This window comes from Triticum dicoccoides, chromosome 7B, assembly GCF_002162155.2.
Source record: "Triticum dicoccoides isolate Atlit2015 ecotype Zavitan chromosome 7B, WEW_v2.0, whole genome shotgun sequence".
Lineage (NCBI taxonomy): Eukaryota > Viridiplantae > Streptophyta > Magnoliopsida > Poales > Poaceae > Triticum > Triticum dicoccoides.
Window position 1 is genome coordinate 754,988,609 of NC_041393.1, and position 19,140 is coordinate 755,007,748.

Genomic DNA, 19,140 nt, shown 5'->3' on the forward strand with positions numbered 1-19,140 from the left:
CTGGTAGTGGTACTAGGCTTCGCGCCTTCTGCACCCAGGCCAGCCACTTCTGCAAACATTAAGCATAAGCAACTCGTCAGAATCTACCCGTCAATGCGAAAGAGAAGAATTTGGATTTGTGTGCTAAAACACTTATCGGAGGGTGGGGGCGTCATGGCCGTCCATGAGGCCGAGGTCCTCCCCCTCCTTGAGATCTTGTCCTTGGCCACCTTTAGGAGTCACATCCACATGGCTGCCAAGGTGGAGTAGAAGAAGGCGATGAGGGGGCCCATGTCCTCGGGCTTTTGCGCCCACATCAAGGTAGCCCAAAGCTGGAGCGGGAGGATGCGACTGTTGAGCATGACATTGATGACGTAGGCGAGATGGAGGTTCTTCATGGTGGACCACCATTTGATCCTCTTGATCACGGCCTCCACCTCTTCTGGGTTCCCCCTAGGCGATGCCTTCCTCCTTCCAGGACCTAAGCTTCCTCGGAGGCTCGACCGAAAAAGCTAGGACTTCGGCCTAGCCAGGGGCGAGCGGTTCGGTGAATTAGAACAATTCCCGCTGCCACTACTTCACCATTTTGATGAAGGTGCCCTTGAATCGTTTGGCCCCCTGATTCTTGTTGATCATGGCCCTTCCACACCCCACGAGGTTGGAGCCGCTGGACTTTAGCTTGATCCCGAAGATCGTCAGCCATAGGACAAAGTGCAGATCATAGTGGAGGAAGGCTTCACAGACCATGATGAAGGAGGCGAGGTGAAGAATAGAATTCGGGGCCATATGGTGGAAACCAAGCCCGTAATAGAACATTACCTGCGCATGAAAGTGTGTAGCAGGAACCCTAGCCCCACTACAAAAAAAAATACACTTCCATGATGATACGTGTTTGTCACAGTAGGTCAGGTTTTCTGTCATGCATGTACATCCATGACGATTTATGACAGAATCAAGATAGTCATACTTGTGCTATCGTAGAAGTGTTCCATGACATTACCAAAATTATCATCACGGAAGTGTACACTTCCATGATGATAAATCGCGCGTCACAGAAGTTCTTTCATCAAGGGTGACCGATACGTGGCATCCACCGTAACGGAATGCCATTAAGCTATCAGGTCTGGTTTTGGATCCGATAACCCGTTAACAGCCGGGACCAATGGGAAATTTCCACGTGTAAAATTCTGATTGGCCGGAGGGAACACCTGTCAGCTCGTCAGTGGACCAGATGTCGCCCGTCCGTTGGAGGAGACATGCCTATGATACGTCGACATGTGGCTGGGCCCAATAGAGGCCCATATAGGTTAAAAAGGCCGACCCAATCAAAGGCCCATAGTACTTACTTAGGTACTAATGGGCCATCCCAATAATGGCATGCTTAATAAACGCCCATATACGGTCCGAAGCCAGATCTGGCCCGTTAATTGCTCGCTGAATATTTGGGCCCATCTACGGCCCGAAGCCAGATCTAGCTCGTTAATTGTTCGCCGAATATTTGGGCCCAACTACAACCCAATGACTTTCGGCCTGTTAGAGGCCCGATGTAGACATGGGCCCATTTCAGCCCGGTGTGACTTTCGACCTGGGAATGGCCCTGCCCATGGGCCATATATGGTCCGATGGGACATTGGGCCCACTAACGGCCTGTGATAAAGGTGGGAATAGTTAAGCCCAACGTGACTTTGGGCATGTTAAAGACCTGTCACATAATTCGGCCCGTTGATGCTTGTAGTAAGCTTTCGGCCTCTTAAAGGCCCATGATATTAGTGGGCCAACTAAGGCCCGAGATATGTTTCGGCCCGGTAATGGCCCGTGATATAACTGGGCCCAAAAAGGCTCGGTCTACATTTTGGCCTGCTGAAGGCCCGTCGAGGACTAGTGAAAATTGAGGCCCAACATGCATTTCGGCCTGCTAAAGGCCCATGGTTTCATCTAGGCCGTAACAGGCCAGTACAATATTCAGCCTGTTAATGGCCCAACGCTACCTGGGCCAAACTAAGCGTTGGGTCCACAAAAGGCCCAACTAAAATATAGGCCGGTGTAAGCTGTGGGCCTAGCGCGAAGTGTGAAGGCCCCAATCATTCGGGCCCAAGAAAGATGCAGGCCAACCCAATTGTGGCCCGCTAAAAACCAGGCCTGTTAGAGGCGAATGTTTCGGCCCGGTCGGCTACATTTGATTTTTTTCCAGATAGCGAATGATGGCAGTAACTAGTAGGAATTAAGAACAAACCTACTCCATACAATAAAGAAATTACGGGATAGTAACTAAGAATAAACCTACACTATACAATAAAGGATTTATGGTATATTACATCCACTAGGCATCGAAGTTCACCACCAGTCATCATAAAGCGCAACGAAGAAGCAGATTACAAAAACTGGGCACCATTGCAGCATAACAAAATAATACTGAAGCAAGATCACTTCCAAGATAGTTCAAGAAAGGTTAGACTTGCGGGGGAACTGCTGTGCAAGCCGCTGAGCAAGGCTGTGAGACTGGCCTAGCATGTCGGTCATAGCTTCTAGGTGTAGCTGTTTAGCGATGAGGTTCTCATTGGTGTTCTTCGCAATCTTTCTTAGAGATAGGACTTCAAGTCGAAGTTGAGTTGCAGAATGCCTTTTTGCTAGAACTTGGGACTGAAGAAGTCAAACTAATTCAGACAACGAATTCTGTGAGCTTGTCTGACTGCTAGTCTCAAGTAACTTGAACACTGCATCAAGACAAGACTTTGGGGTTGTCTCGCTATCTTCAAGATGTTTTGCCTTCTTTGCTGCAATATATGTTGGGTTTGTCTCACAGCCTTCAGCAGACTTGTGCATGCCATCAGGCATATCACCCTGAAACAAAGCAGAGAGATGACAGGTTTTGCACGTGTATAAACAAAGATGATAACTGTGCTGTCAATTCCATCCAATTTCAAATTAGAAAATAAAGAGTAAGTTCGAAATATCAATAACATAATTTGGCATTGTTCATAATGCGGGGAGCTTCACCACACTACTAGATTACCATGTCAACATAACAAGCATAGATGAAGGGCAAAGAAAATCATTGTATCTATTTTGGTTAATGTGCATGGCATGTTGTTCATATCATCAACCACATCAGTAAGATAAAACAGGAGATGATAAGGTGAAAACGTGGGCTGCTTCACCACACACTGGATTATAGATCCACAAAAACAAGCATACATATAGGGAGTATTGAGTAATGTGCATGGTATGAATAAGGAATTTGGTTTTACAAGTAAAACTTAGAACTTATGATTCTTGCGAACATGCATTTTGGTAGAAACAACAAACTAAACAGCAGTAAACGATAGGGAGTATGAGCAAATTAAACAGCAGTTGAGGATAAAGGCTTTAGAAGGACTAACTTACATTAACAGTTAACACTGGCTTTATAATGCCGTTCTCCATGTCAAGGGAAGGATAACTCAAGAATTTCAGCACAGAATCTTCTTCATAAGCATTGCCTGTACTCTACATTTTGTAGAGAGTAATTATAGATATGATAATACTGGAAGGGATAGAGGATAATGAAGATAAGATGTAGATTGATGCTACATAATCAACTACCAATCCCTGGAAGTACAAGCATTAAGGACAAAATGTACTGACAAGAGCAATGGGCTACACTTCTGCACCGGCATTGTCTGTGTATTCTACTTGTTGGTAAGATTAAATATAGATCTGATCTTTTTTAGTAAATGGTGGGCGAGGGAGATAAGATGCAGAATGTTACACAATGAACCAATCCCTCTTCCCATAATACAAGAGTGTTTTGAACACTGGTGTACTGTACAAAACGTTCTTATATTATGGAACGGAGGGAGTAGCTATTAATGTAAGTACAGTGATAGGCGACGTTCAGTCCTTACAAGAGGACTGTAGAGCTAAACTTCCACAAAAGCATTGGGTTGATTCTAAATTTATGTAAGAGTCCATATGGATCTTATAATGTCCACCAAATGGACGATAACGAGGCTAACATGTGTAGTGATGCTACATAATCAAACAACTATGAAAGAAAGTATGGTCATACAGGGCAAGAGGTACTCACAAGAGCAATGCAGTGTGCAGTATAGTTGCGAGATTATGTGGTCCCTTGAGAATGAATGTTCTTCTGTTGACAGTTTTTGTACAAGTGAGACGTTAAGGCAAATTCAGAAATGTAGTTCAAATTGTGATGTGATATCATAGACAGTACCTTACGCTGCAGCCGAGACCAATGTGTAACAAGATTATTCCAATCTCCGTTGGATAAATGAAGCACCGGAGACTTTACAAAAATTTCGTTTAGAGGCTTGCCACCGAAGTGCGCTTGCCTCAGGTAGGAACGATACTTCATCAACGAGTGCTTGAAAAGCGCAACCAACCCTTGCTCGTCTTCACAATCCAGTTTGCTCCTCGCCTATTTAAAAGAATGAAATCTTGTGTCTTCTGTCAGCAGAAACATATGCAATAATGACCATGAATAACATTAGTACATTACTTACACGTAAGTTGTGGTGGAAGACTGGAAATTGTTCTGTGTCTGCAGAATAATCTTTCCATGAAGGAAAGATGCACACAAAATTCCTGACAACAATATAAGCTTTGTCTTCTAAACTGGGAAGAAATGGAAGTGGCTCCGACTGGATTTGGTGTACTCTTTGGTGGAATGGGGGTTTTGTGTCATAGAGCTGGTGCTATGTCAACTGGCATAATCTGTCACAGCCCCAATTCAGGCCTTGCTTGTCTTTGCATTAGTATCCATGCATCATGTTTAAATTTTATGAAACTTGAAATGGGGATTGCCAAAACCCTAGCACCAAATAAATTCAACTAGGTTCAACTAAAATATTGTCAGAGAGTCCAAATGGCTTTTAAAAATGTTCATCATTTCTGGAAAATGCTGGAGACATAACCAGGGGTGTTGCACATTTTTCCATGACATATTTGGGCTCTGAATTAAATCATATGGTATTTTCATTTGGGCATTTAAATACTGTAAAATATTTTAAATGCTCAAATAATCATAAACTAAAATGTTTGCTGTTGGTTATATTTCAAACAGTGGCATTGATCAGTTTCATGATTTTTGGGCTTGGTCTAGTATTTTTAATAAAGTCACAGAGTTGCAGAGAAATAGAAAAAAGAAATAAAAGGGAGAGAGAGCAAACTCACTTGGCTTACCTGTGCGGCCCAGCACTGCCACTGGCCGGCCCAGGAGCTGGCCCAACCCACCACCGCTGCCAGTCACCACCAACCTCTCACCAGAAGGACGAGAGGCGCGTGGCCGCCGCGCGCTGGTACGCGTCCGTGCCACCTCCTTCTTCCGCTGATGCTGGGGGCTGGCTGGAGACGCCACGCACCCCCCCGACCCCCTCTGGCCTGTCCACTCCTCCTCTCCCCTCCTCTGTCTCTCTCGCACGCAGCCACCAAATGCCACCGCCGCCGCGCTCGCTGCCACCACGCCCACAGGCCCTCCCTCGCCTCGCCGACGTGTCCATGGCCTCCGCCTCGACGCCCTCGTTCTCCATGTCGACTCGCTCGACGCCGGACGCCCCAAAACGTCGTCCCCGACCTTGTTTTCGTCGTTCGGCCGCTGAGATCGCCGGCGACCTTCCGTCTCCATCAACCCCTCCCCGAGCTCGACGACCCGCTCTTCGCGCTCGCTGTGAGCCACTTACCGTCCCCACCCTCTTCGTTCTCTCTGCCAGTTGCCGTAGTCGCCGCGCCACCCGCACCCGCACGCGTCGCCGCCTCTGCAGGCCGCCGTCGTGGCCACAGCCACGTGGGCTTGAACCCGAGCGCGTCACCGCGTTCGCCACACCCCCAGGAGCCTGCAGCACCTCTCCGCGTTCCCTGCCGTGCATCGTACCGCCGAACCGGGCTCGCCCGAGCTCCGGCCGCCGCTGCCAAGCTCGTGGCTGTCGTCTCCGGCGGCCCTAGCTGCTGCTGCTTGCTGCTTGCCGCAACGGGCGCGGGTGAGCTTCAGCTCCCCGTAGCCACTCTCCGCCGCCCATTTGGGCGCCGGAGGAGCAATCCCGAGCCCTCCGCCGCGTTCGGCCTCGCCGGCGGCTAAACGCCGGCGGGTTGACCGCTTTTGACCGCCTGTGGATTAGCCCCGGTTGACCAGGGGATTTGACCTCCCCTGGGTCTATGACATGCAGGCCCCGCCCAGCTAATTAAAATAGTTTAGGTTTTAATTTAGTTAGTTCACCCTTGCTTAGTGGTAATTAAACTAGGTTAGTTAGTTAACCACTGACACGTCGATCCCATTGGTCAGTTTGACCTGGACCGGCTCCGTTGACCTGCTGACGTCACACTGACGCACTGCTGACGCAATAAGTATTTCCTGGATTTATTTTTATACAGGAAATTCCAGAAAATAACCAAAACTTCTAAAATTCATAGAAATCCAACCGTAACTCCAAAAGAAATAAATTATATATGAAAAATGATCAGAAAAATCCAATCTATCCATCTGTACCATTTTCATGCATGTTAGAACAACTTTTGTTCACTGTTTAGGTCAAATCATATAAATGGCATTTAAATATCCACATATGGAGTTTGAATTTGAATCTTGGATTCAAACCAACTTCATTTAATATGGTTGCTAGTTGCATTAGCTCAATCAACAACATATTGCCATGACATTATCATGCATCATATTTGTTGCATTGCATTGATTGTGTCCCTCTTTGTTTGCCGGTAATTGTCCCCTCTCGATAGACGTGGTTTCGATCATGAGATCAATGACACCGATGAAGAGCTATATTATCTTCGGAAGTGCCAGGCAAGCAAAACCCCCTTGTTCATTCCGATACAATCCCACTCTCTCGCTCCTGCTCTCTTTTACTGCATTAGGACAACAACGATTCATCTGTTACTTGCTGCGGTAGCAGAACCCCTTTATCCTCTGCATGACCTGTCATTCCACAGTAAATAGATGAAACCCACTAGCATGAGTAGGAGTTGTTTGAGCCCTGTTGTGCCTACTCATTCATGATTGTTTGTCATGCCTGCTACTGCTTAGAGTTGAGTCAGGTCTGATTCATCGGGGATGAATCAGAGGTGTGTGAACATGTCCTATTGTGTGTGAGCCAAGTGTGTGAACACGATTTGGTAAAGGTAGCGGTGAGAGGCCATGTAGGAGTACATGGTGGGTTGTCTCATTGCAGCCGTCCTCAGGAACTGAGTTCTGTGTTTGTGATCCATGATTCAGTTACTACCATGCATTGGGCCCGAAACCAATGGACCCTCTCGACTTCTTATTCACTCTAGCCCTCTGTCCAGGAGTTGCAAGTAGTTTCTGGTGTTTGTAGTATGCTGGAGGCCGTGGGCAGCGCTGACCGAAGGGGTGGGCTGTGATGCGGTAGGCACGTGGCCGGGTATACCGGGCGCCCGTTTGGTGTCACGGAACCCTGTACACATTGTTTGGGGCTGTGAGCAAAACTCCGGCCGGATCTCCTCATGGATGGAACCCGAATAGGCGATAAACCTGGACTAGGGACTTGAGTGTTTAGGTAGGTCGTGGCCGACACCCACGTTGGGCTTCCGCTTGAAGGTTGCCGAGTACATGTCGTGTAAACGACGGTAAGTGGTGAGAGCGTGTATGAAGAAGTACACCCCTGCAGGGTTAACATCATCTATTCGAATAGCCGTGTCCGTGGAAAAGGACTTTTGGGTTGCCTATAACAGTTCATAGACAAGTGAAAGTAGATACTTTAAAATACGCAAGATAAGCGTGAGTGCTATGGATGGCGTTCTCGTAGGGAGACGGGAGTGGATCCATAGTGGTGTATTGATATGGTGAATATGTGGGCTCGTGTGCGCCACCTCAAAAGAGTTACTTGCAGTCGTAGTTCAGGATAGCCACCGAGTCAAAGCTGGCTTGCTGCAGTTAAACCCCACCATCCCCTTTGTTGATAATGATGCATATGTAGTTAGTTCTGATGTATGTCTTGCTGGGTACATTTGTACTCACGTTTGCCTATTTTATGTTTTTGCAGAGAGACTTCAGTCTCACTAGTAGTTTCGCGTGGACTTCGGCATTTAGCTTGTTACCTCAGCTACGATCTTGTGCCCTCGACAGGATCTAGTAGATAGTCAGGCTTCTCAGCCTTTTTCATTTGTAGATGTCTGTACTCAGACATGTTAAGCTTCCGCATGTGCTTTGATTTGTATGCTCTGAATGTTGGGTCATGAGACCTATGTTTGTAGTATCTCGCTCCTCGGAGCCTAATGAATAAATACTCGAGTCGTAGAGTCATGTTGTGATGCCATGTTGTATTTGCACATATCGAGCATATTGTGTGTATGTTATTGAAATGCTTGGTATGTGTGGGATCTGACTATCTAGTTGTTTATCTTTAGTAGCCTCTCTTACCGGGAAATGTATCCTAGTGTTTCCACCGAGCCATGGTAGCTTGCTACTGCTCCGGAACACTTAGGCTGGCCGGCATGTGTCCTTCTTCGTTCCTGTGTCTGTCCCTTCGGGGAAATGTCACGCGATGAATACCGGAGTCCTGTTAGCCCGCTACAGCCCGGTTCACCGGAGTCCTGCTAGCCCAGTGCTACAGCCTGGATTCACTCGCTGATGACTGACACATTCGATGCTGGGTCATGGATGCCTGTCCCTGTAAGTCTGTGCCACTTTGGGTTTACGACTAGCCATGTCAGCCCGGGCTCCTTATCATATGGATGCTAGCGACACTATCATATACGTGTGCCAAAAGGCGCAAACGGTCCCGGGCAAAGGTAAGGCGACACCCGTGGGAATATCGTGCGTGAGGCCGCAAAGTGATATGAGGTGTTACATGCTAGATCAATGTGGCATTGAGTCGGGGTCCTGACAGTTTTGGTATCAGAGCTTGACTGCCTGTAGGATTACCAAGCCAAACCGGTCGAAGTTGTGTCTAGAAATGCTTTAGTTATGTAAGGGAATTGATTGTGGGATGGAACGTAAGGCTCTTTTTACTCCTTATACCTCATGGCCTTCTGATCTGAGTCAACCTCTTCTCTTCTACGGGGATTAAGAACTAGGTCTTCTCATCTATCTATCAGGATGACGTGTTACTAATCCATAGACTTATAGAATTGTTAGTTTCAAATCTCAGTTCAGCTTTTACTACTTCCGTGTGTTCATAGCTGGTCTCAGAACCTTGTTATTGTGATGTTGAGTGGTCATGCCACTATTTTGCAGGATGTCTAAAATCATTTTGAGCATTTACAGCCGTTATGCTGTCCGAGTCATCCCAGGTTTCTAAATAGTCTGAAGCATTTGCAAAATCCCTTCCTCCCATTCCGATGTCCCTTTGGGCCAGATTAACCACACTAATCGGTGAGTTGAGGTACTCTGTTGCCTTAACATATATGTTGGAGTTATTATTATGACCCTAGGTGTCTTAGGGGATCATCTAGTAATCTAGCCATGATTTGTGTCCCAGTGTGATGATTCTGGCCTTTATTCTCGAAAGCATCCTGTGATGCCACTTAGTAGTAGGTATTCTATTCCTGGGTTCTTGAACCCGAGATTCACCCTACTTACCTCGTGTTGATAGTGTTGCTCGTACCTTTAGGTTATTAGTAACCTTTGCGATAGTTCTTGAGGTTTGTGGTATATCGAATACTATGAACCGCCTATGGCAGAAGTTCCTCGCTGAACTAGGATCACAATCAGAGTACTGTTGAGGAGTTCTCCATTTATAATTGTGAATCTGCCAGTTCTACCTTTCCGCATGGGTTATCCGGAAGAAATGTTGAGCTTCGCCTCGACATACTAATCTATGCATCCACAACTCAGAAAGTTATATGTTCCTTTGAGTTGTTCTCTTTAGTTGTGTCCTGACCCTCGTCTATCAATTGATAGTCAAGAGTAGGCTTGCATTCGTTTATCGATGCCTATTACTCTTGTGGTCCGTCAAGCCATTCTATTTGGAATGACTTGGAGAAACAAACTCCAGTACCTCATCCATATCCAGGATTGGGTCAAAGTAGTTGTATTCCACAGATCAAAATGCCAATCTAGCTTTTGTTCTGTTCTATCTTGGAGTGTTACCGTCTTTATGTCAGGATTGTCATGAGAATTGGAGCATTTCTCATGAATTCTTGACGTAGTGATACTTCTCGCTATCATTTTTCATTCCTCGGCGCTGTGTTATTGTAATCGGATTGCTAACAAGTGAACTGTGATGTGTGAAATCGATACTTCCAGCAGCCTCGTTGCTTGGTAGTAAATGGACAATATTCTCATTCTTAGCGTGTTGGTTATTGAATCGTCATCCTAAGATTGATCGTGCTACCTATTCCTTATTTCTGGTGCACTCCTCAATCAATGAGTTAGGATTATTCAGTCCCTTGCTTATTTGATCATATCGTCTTGCCCTGAAAAGCAAGATTGCTCTCGAGCTTAGTTACATATCAGTGGTTCGTGATTTTTCGAATATCTTCTCGAAAGTATCACCAGGTCGTCACCCGACTGTTATGTCGAGCTCGTGATCAAGTTGGTTTCATATAAACCACCCCTTCTCCAAGAATCTGTGTTGCATACCCCTGAGCTGTTTGGTCAAGCTAAACAACAACTTGGAGAGTTGGAAGATGAAAGCTTGTCCGACTTAGCTCATCCCAAAGGGATGATTTTGTGTGTGTGTGTTGAAGAAAGATAATATCTTCATTGATTGATCCTCGTGATCAGTTGTTGGACCTTTTGTCTTGCCAAAACTTTGATTTGAGTGTGGGATATTCTCAAATCAAATCAGAACCAACGATGTTCGTAATGTTGTCTTACTCGTGAATTTTCCTCGAGCATACACCATTATATCTTTTGGGTCTGACCAATACTATCACCTTGTTCACATAGTTGCGGAATTCCATCTCCATGGGAATCTGGATGAATTGTTGTTGAGCCCATCGACAACATCCTTGTCTTCTCCATAAATTTTGTTAAACATTAAGCTAGTGTTGGAAACTTTTGAAAGCATTTGTTCATGCTAGCTCATGAAGCTTATGTTCGGATGTAAGAAGTGACTTCCTCTAGTTCATGTGCATTTGATGCAAGTTGCCGCCGTGGATTTGAGAAAGTCAATGTTGCTTCCTTTGGAATCATCCCAAATCAGCCATGCATATGTGCGAAGTATTCTGTGGTTTGATAGGCTCGCTACCTCCATTCCACATGTATCTCCTAGTACACCAAGCCACTGATTGATTTGTTCAAGGAGAAGAAGCTCCTTCTTAAGGGTATACCCTATGCAAGGACTTCGATATCCTCAATGATGGTTCCCCACCGAAGCTCGGTAGTGTTTCATTGTAAGACTACCATGGGATCATGTCTGTCTGGGACAACGTGTTCACATGTTTGTAGCAGAACCAGCTCATGTTTTGGAGCTTGCTATCGTAGTTCATTTCCTGAGAATCACGCAACGTCTTCTCGTCGGTTTGTGTTGTAAACTTTCATTTTTCTTTCTAGACTCGATGAGTCTAGATTATTCTAACACCAACCAGATCTGAATCTCAGGCAGATATGATGGTTGGAACGTTTCCCAAGAATTATAATATTGGTCTCTCTGTAACCGGTAAAGTAGATGTCGTGGCCAACACACCCAACCGGAAGACCTGTTATTGTAGTATCCTGATTGAGAAAGTTGGCCATCTTCCCATAAGGATTTCGAGGGATTTACTCCCTAGTTGTCCCTTATGGATTTTTGTGTTTCCGAAGTCCGACCTTTACTTGATGTTCTAGATACCAGACCATTTCAATGAATGGGTTACGCTAGCACATCAAGGGGAACATTAGAAGCGGAGTGCTAAATGTCTCTCGGTCGATCATCCAGATTTCGTTCCCTTGGCCTCGCTAAGGTGAAATCTGAGAAAGTGTTATCTTCCTTTGCATCTGCATCGTCCATCGCTGTTCATCATGGTAGTATGTTGTGTTGTCAGCAGCCTTGACATGGATGTTGGTAAAACCTTGATGGTTATGGAAATGCTCAAGTTCTTGAGAGCACTCACAAGTGCTAGGTGTTATCATCGGCACTAACTGGGATTGCTCTCAATTTCCTCGGTCATGCTATAACTTTTCAAATAGTGGACTCACTCTCTACTGTTGAGCTTCTCCCTAGTTACTAAAATCATCCCTGGTGTTGTTCCCAACAAGGTAATCCACATCATCCATTCTAATCCGGGTATGCCATTCTACCGAACCTCTCTAAACGATCGCTCGAGAATTGCCTTAGGCTGGTATAAAGAGTTTCAATGATCTCTAAATCAAAGGTAATTCTTTTTGCCACTTAAGGGAATATTTCTACGAGTCACCTCTCCCAAGGTGCCCCGTTATAGGATCATAGTAATTGTTTCCTCGCTACTTTGAAACCCTCGTCAAATTATGTCTTCTGTCCTTCCTGATGCATGTCTTGCCTCTCAGCTTCAGAGATGTTTCTACGTCTCATTCTGTGAGTTGATCTTGTGATCATTGAGATGATCCTAAGTTGCTCGAACCTCAAGAAGATTGATTCTTCTAAAACTCTCCTTTTCCTCTTGTTGTCATGTTGGATGAAGACCTTGCAAGCAAAGACGTCAAGATTGTTTTGAGTCAACAGATCAACACCTCGAGAAGACAGTTGGATCTTGGAGCTCATGTTATTAGTTTATGTCCCCTTGTCTTCTTACCTCACGTCTTGAATCTCGGGACGAGATTCTTGTTTAGTGGGGGTGAGTTGTCACAGCCCCAGTTCAGACCTTGCTTGTCTTTGCATTAGTATCCATGCATCATGTTTAAATTTTATGAAACTTGAAATGGGGAGCACCAAATGAATTCAACTAGGTTCAACTAAAATATTGTCAGAGAGTCCAAATGGCTTTTAAAAATGTTCATCATTTCTGGAAAATGCTGGAGACATAACCAGGGGTGTTGCACATTTTTCCATGACATATTTGGGCTCTGAATTAAATCATATGGTATTTTCATTTGGGCATTTAAATACTATAAAATATTTTAAATGCTCAAATAATCATAAACTAAAATGTTTGCTGTTGGTTATATTTCAAACAGTGGCATTGATCAGTTTCATGATTTTTGGGCTTGGTCTAGTATTTTTAATAAAGTCACAGAGTTGCAGAGAAATAGAAAACAGAAATAAAAGGGAGAGAGAGCAAACTCACCTAGCTTACCTGTGCGGCCCAGCACTGCCGCTGGCCGGCCCAGGAGCTGGCCTAGCCCACCACCACTGCCAGTCACCACCAACCTCTCGCTAGAAGGACGAGAGGCGCGTGGCCGCCGCGCGCTGGCACGCGCCCGTGCCACCTCCTACTTCCGCCGACGCTGGGGGCTGGCTGGAGACGCCACGCACCCCCCCGACCCCCTCTGGCCTGTCCACTCCTCCTCTCCCCTCCTCTATCTCTCTCGCACGCAGCCACCGAACGCCATCGCCACCGCGCTCACTGCCACCACGCCCACAGGCCCTCCCTCGCCTCGCCGACGTGTCCATGGCCTCCGCCTCGATGCCCTCGTCCTCCATGTCGACTCGCTCGACGCCGGACGCCCCAAAACATCGTCCCCGACCTCGTTTTCGTCGTTCGGCCACTCAGATCACCGGCGACCTTTCGTCTCCATCAGCCCCTCCCCGAGCTCGACGACCCGCTCTTCGCGCTCGCTGTGAGCCACTTACCGTCCCCACCCTCTTCGTTCTCTCTACCACTCGCCGTAGCCGCCGCGCCACCCGCACCCGCACGCGTCGCCGCCTCTGCAGGCCACCGTCGTGGCCACAGCCACGCGGGCTCGAACCCGAGCGCGTCACCGCGTTCGCCACACCCCCAGGAGCCCGCAGCACCTCTCCGCGTTCCCTGCCGTGCATCGTACTGCCGAACCGGGCTCGCTTGAGCACCGGCCTCCGCTGCGGAGCTCGTGGCTGTCGTCTCCGGCGGCCCTAGCTGCTACTGCTTGCCGCAATGATCGCGGGTGAGCTTCAGCTCCCTGTAGCCGCTCTCCGCCGTCCATTTGGGCGCCGGAGGAGCAATCCCGAGCCCTCCGCCGCGTTCGGCCTCGCCGGCGGCTAAACGCCGGCGGGTTGACCGCTTTTGACCACCGGTGGATTAGCCCCGGTTGACCAGGGGATTTGACCTCCCCTGGGTCTATGACATGCGGGCCCCGCCCAGCTAATTAAAATAGTTTAGGTTTTAATTTAGTTAGTTCACCCTTGGTTAGTGCTAATTAAACTAGGTTAGTTAGTTAACCACTGACACGTCGGTCCCACTGGTCAGTTTGACCTGGACCGGCTCCGTTGACCTGCTGACGTCACACTGACGCACTTCTGACGCAATAAGTATTTCCTGGATTTATTTTTATACAGGAAATTCTAGAAAATAACCAAAACTTCTAAAATTCATAGAAATTCAACCGTAACTCCAAATGAAATAAATTATATATGAAAAATGAGCAGAAAAATCCAATCTATCCATCTGTACCATTTTCATGCATGTTAGAACAACTTTTGTTCACTGTTTAGGTCAAATCATATAAATGGCATTTAAATATCCACATATGGAGTTTGAATTTGAATCTTGGATTCAAACCAACTTCATTTAATATGGTTGCTAGTTGCATTAGCTCAATCAACAGCATATTGTCATGACATTATCATGCATCATATTTGTTGCATTGCATTGATTGTGTCCCTCTTTGTTTGCCGGTAATTGTCCCCTCTCGATAGACGTGGTTTCGACGATGAGATCAATGACACCGATGAAGAGCTATATTATCTTCGGAAGTGCCAGGCAAGCAAAACCCCCTTGTTCATTCCGATACAATCCCACTCTCTCGCTCCTGCTCTCTTTTACTGCATTAGGACAACAACGATTCATCTGTTACTTGCTACGGTAGCTGAACCCCTTTATCCTCTGCATGACCTGTCATTCCACAGTAAATAGATGAAACCCACTAGCATGAGTAGGAGTTGTTTGAGCCCTGTTGTGCCTACTCATTCATGATTGTTTGTCATGCCTGCTACTGCTTAGAGTTGAGTCAGGTCTGATTCATCGGGGATGAATCAGAGGTGTGTGAACATGTCCTATTGTGTGTGAGCCAAGTGTGTGAACACGATTTGGTAAAGGTAGCGGTGAGAGGCCATGTAGGAGTACATGGTGGGTTGTCTCATTGCAGCCGTCCTCAGGAACTGAGTTCTGTGTTTGTGATCCATGATTCAGTTACTACCATGCATTGGGCCCGAAACCAATGGACCCTCTCGGCTTCTTATTCACTCTAGCCCTCTGTCCAGGAGTTGCAAGTAGTTTCTGGTGTTTGTACTATGCTGGAGGCCGTGGGCAGCGCTGACCGAAGGGGTGGGCTGTGATGCGGTAGGCACGTGGCCGGGTATACCGGGCGCCCGTTTGGTGTCACGGAACCCTGTACACATCGTTTGGGGCTGTGAGCGAAACTCCGGCCGGATCTCCTCATGGATGGAACCCGAATAGGCGATAAACCTGGACTAGGGACTTGAGTGTTTAGGTAGGTCGTGGCCGACACCCACGTTGGGCTTCCGCTTGAAGGTTGCCGAGTACATGTCGTGTAAACGGCGATAAGTGGTGAGAGCGTGTATGAAGAAGTACACCCCTGCAGGGTTAACATCATCTATTCGAATAGCCGTGTCCGCGGAAAAGGACTTCTGGGTTGCCTATAACAGTTCATAGACAAGTGAAAGTGGATACTTTAAAATACGCAAGATAAGCATGAGTGCTATGGATGGCGTTCTCGTAGGGAGACGGGAGTGGATCCATAGTGGTGTATTGATATGGTGAATATGGGGGTTCGTGTGCGCCACCTCAAAAGAGTTACTTGCAGTTGTAGTTCACGATAGCCACCGAGTCAAAGCTGGCTTGCTGCAGTTAAACCCCACCATCCCCTTTGTTGATAATGATGCATATGTAGTTAGTTCTGATGTAAGTCTTGCTGGGTACATTTTTACTCACGTTTGCCTATTTTATGTTTTTGCAGAGAGACTTCAGTCTCACTAGTAGTTTCGCGTGGACTTCGGCGTTTAGCTTGTTACCTCAGCTACGATCTTGTGCCCTCGGCAGGATCTAGTAGATAGTCAGGCTTCTCAGCCTTTTTCATTTGTAGATGTCTGTACTCAGACATGTTAAGCTTCCGCATGTGCTTTGATTTGTATGCTCTGAATGTTGGGTCATGAGACCTATGTTTGTAGTATCTCGCTCCTCGGAGCCTAATGAATAAATACTCGAGTCGTAGAGTCATGTTGTGATGCCATGTTGTATTTGCACATATCGAGCATATTGTGTGTATGTTATTGAAATGCTTGGTATGTGTGGGATCTGACTATCTAGTTGTTTATCTTTAGTAGCCTCTCTACCGGGAAATGTCTCCTAGTGTTTCCACCGAGCCATGGTAGCTTGCTACTGCTCCGGAACACTTAGGCTGGTCGGCATGTGTCCTTCTTCGTTCCTATGTCTGTCCCTTCGGGGAAATGTCACGCGATGAATACCGGAGTCCTGTTAGCCCGCTACAGCCCGGTTCGCCGGAGTCCTGCTAGCCCAGTGCTACAGCCTGGATTCACTCGTTGATGACCGACACGTTCGATGCTGGGTCATGGATGCCTATCCCTGTAAGTCTGTGCCACTTTGGGTTTACGACTAGCCATGTCAGCCCGGGCTCCTTATCATATGGATGCTAGCAACACTATCATATACGTGTGCCAAAAGGCGCAAACGGTCCCGGGCAAAGGTAAGGCGACACCCGTGGGAATACCGTGCGTGAGGCCGCAAAGTGATATGAGGTGTTACATGCTAGATCAATGTGGCATTGAGTCGGGGTACTGACATAATCATACTGATTGTTGCTGTTGGGGTCTGCTGAGTTGGGGCATCAGAGATGACTAGTGTAGTAGGGCTAGTGTCTAATAGAGTTGGGGTGTTTTGTGGGTCAGGTGATATTGCAACTACACCTAATGGGCTATTTGATTTATCAGGTGCCACTACCTTTTCCAAATACTTTGCTTGTGCTCCTCCACGATCAGCAATCGCCCTCTTGCTTTTGAACGTCTGATACACAAGAACAACATTTGAATGGATAAATATGGTATGATGACAGATGGAATATGTACTGAAAATGGATAGGAAGAGCGTATTCACATACACGATGTGTAAGCTAAGCTAATGGCAGTTCAACAAAGTAGAAGCAATGCAAAGCATCAGTTGCAAGATATGTGCGACCAATATAACCTTGGAAAGTTAGAGCCAACACCTTGATGGGTGAATAAGATAGGGCATATTCCTCTGACTCCTCCACTAGGGAGCTACATTGACTTAGGTATCCCTCTAGCTCAGAATCACTGTTAGGATCATATTCTGAGCATGAATCTGTAGGTGGAGAGTGTTTGCATTGCATTGCATCCAGACTTGATTTCAGTCCCTTTATGCCAAGTTTGAAAGCTATGGCATTGTTGTACTTTATTCTTTTCATGCGCGCAAGCTCATAATCATTATGATGCTGTTCAGAATCTGAGATTCATGAAAACATAAAAAGTAGTCAGATTGTCTATGGAATGCATTTAGGATTCAACTCGAAGAGTGTCTACCGATAAACCCCTGCAAATGCAAAGTTCACCCCCCAACCGTGCTGACCAGACCACACATAGAAATACAAACCCCTTATGTCTCTATAACAGGCAGGCACACATTTCAAAACTGAAGTAGGAACATTAGAATCATATGAAATTCGTATTTGAACAAATAAACTAAGGAATTATGAGTGGCATAATGTTTAGCTTCAAGGGTGGAGTGTTGGTAGTGCGACACAAAGCAAGTAGGCAGATTGTATTCCATGTAAAAAATTGAAGCCTATATAAAAGCTGGAAATGACACTTTCTTTCTATAAAATGCAGTGTTCGTTGCCCACACATGATGGAAGAGGTCACATAGAGAAACACTATTCACTCATGTCTACGGTTCCAGTATTTAGAAATAGGGTGGTCCACCCTAAAAGAATATTGACAACAAATATGACAAGGCAATCATAGATGTAGTGAATCAATCATTTACTTGTGAGCTTACTAGGACAAGTATGTAGAATTGTAATTGCAGTAAGAGACCGTCCAAAATCTGAATCAAGAAGTTTGTCTAGCACTTATTGTTTGCAACTAATCGGCGTGAATATTTTGATATTATATTGAATGAGTAAGAAAGACAAGTAAAATTGTCAACAAACCTGGCTTGCAGTAGTAATCTGGGTCAATGTCACTATGACCAACAATCCAAAATGACTAGTGTCTGTTCCGAGGGCCGGAATTTTGAAAACCCTGTGAACTTTACAGGTACTAAAGATTACCGAAATACATCTAAACCATTAAGTGTAGGTAGCACTGAGCACACAACAAACCCTAATGATAGTCCTGCCTAATGAGTAATGAATCAATTAGAAAATGGGTGATGAGGAGTAGCTGCTGAGTGTTGAGGGCATATCTCAGGATAAATCGGGTTGGCTTAGTGGCTGATGCATGCCTGAGCCCTGAACGGACTGGGAAAGTCGGCACGGCGACGCACCCGGGCAGCGGTGATGCTGTTGGGCGAGCGGCTCCTAACCTCCTATTAGTCCGGCGTCTCCTCCTAGAGGCATGCCATCCAGGGATGGCAAGTCGCTGGCGAGGCAGGCGGCTGGGGGCGAGTAGAGATCGGAAGCACACAGCAGAACAGAGGGGAATCGGGGCCTGGGACGACCCAAAATCCCAAGGTGGGCCAGCCCACCATGGGCACCCTGTAGAGATACACACCCGAGCGGCGAACATGCATTTTCGAAACTAATTTAGGAACATTTAGCTGACCAACTAAACGACTCTGTTTTAATAATGTCAGATTCATATTTGAACAACTAAGCTTGTTTAGCTTGATGGGTGGAGCTATGCTATTATGACACGAAGCACGCATTCTGATCATATAGTGGTCATAAAAGGGGGAAACTCTAAGCATATTTTTTTAGCAAAAGAGGGTTTCCCCTCCGGTTTCTATTAAAAAAACCACCACAAAACCAACATGATCAATTAATCCCTAAGCATGATCAATTAAGCCGTATTATGACTGTGCCATGGCAGATTTGAAGCTGCAAACCGGAGAAATGATATTTAGCATCCATTGTTTGCTTCGAACTAAGAACTAAATTCTAAGAGC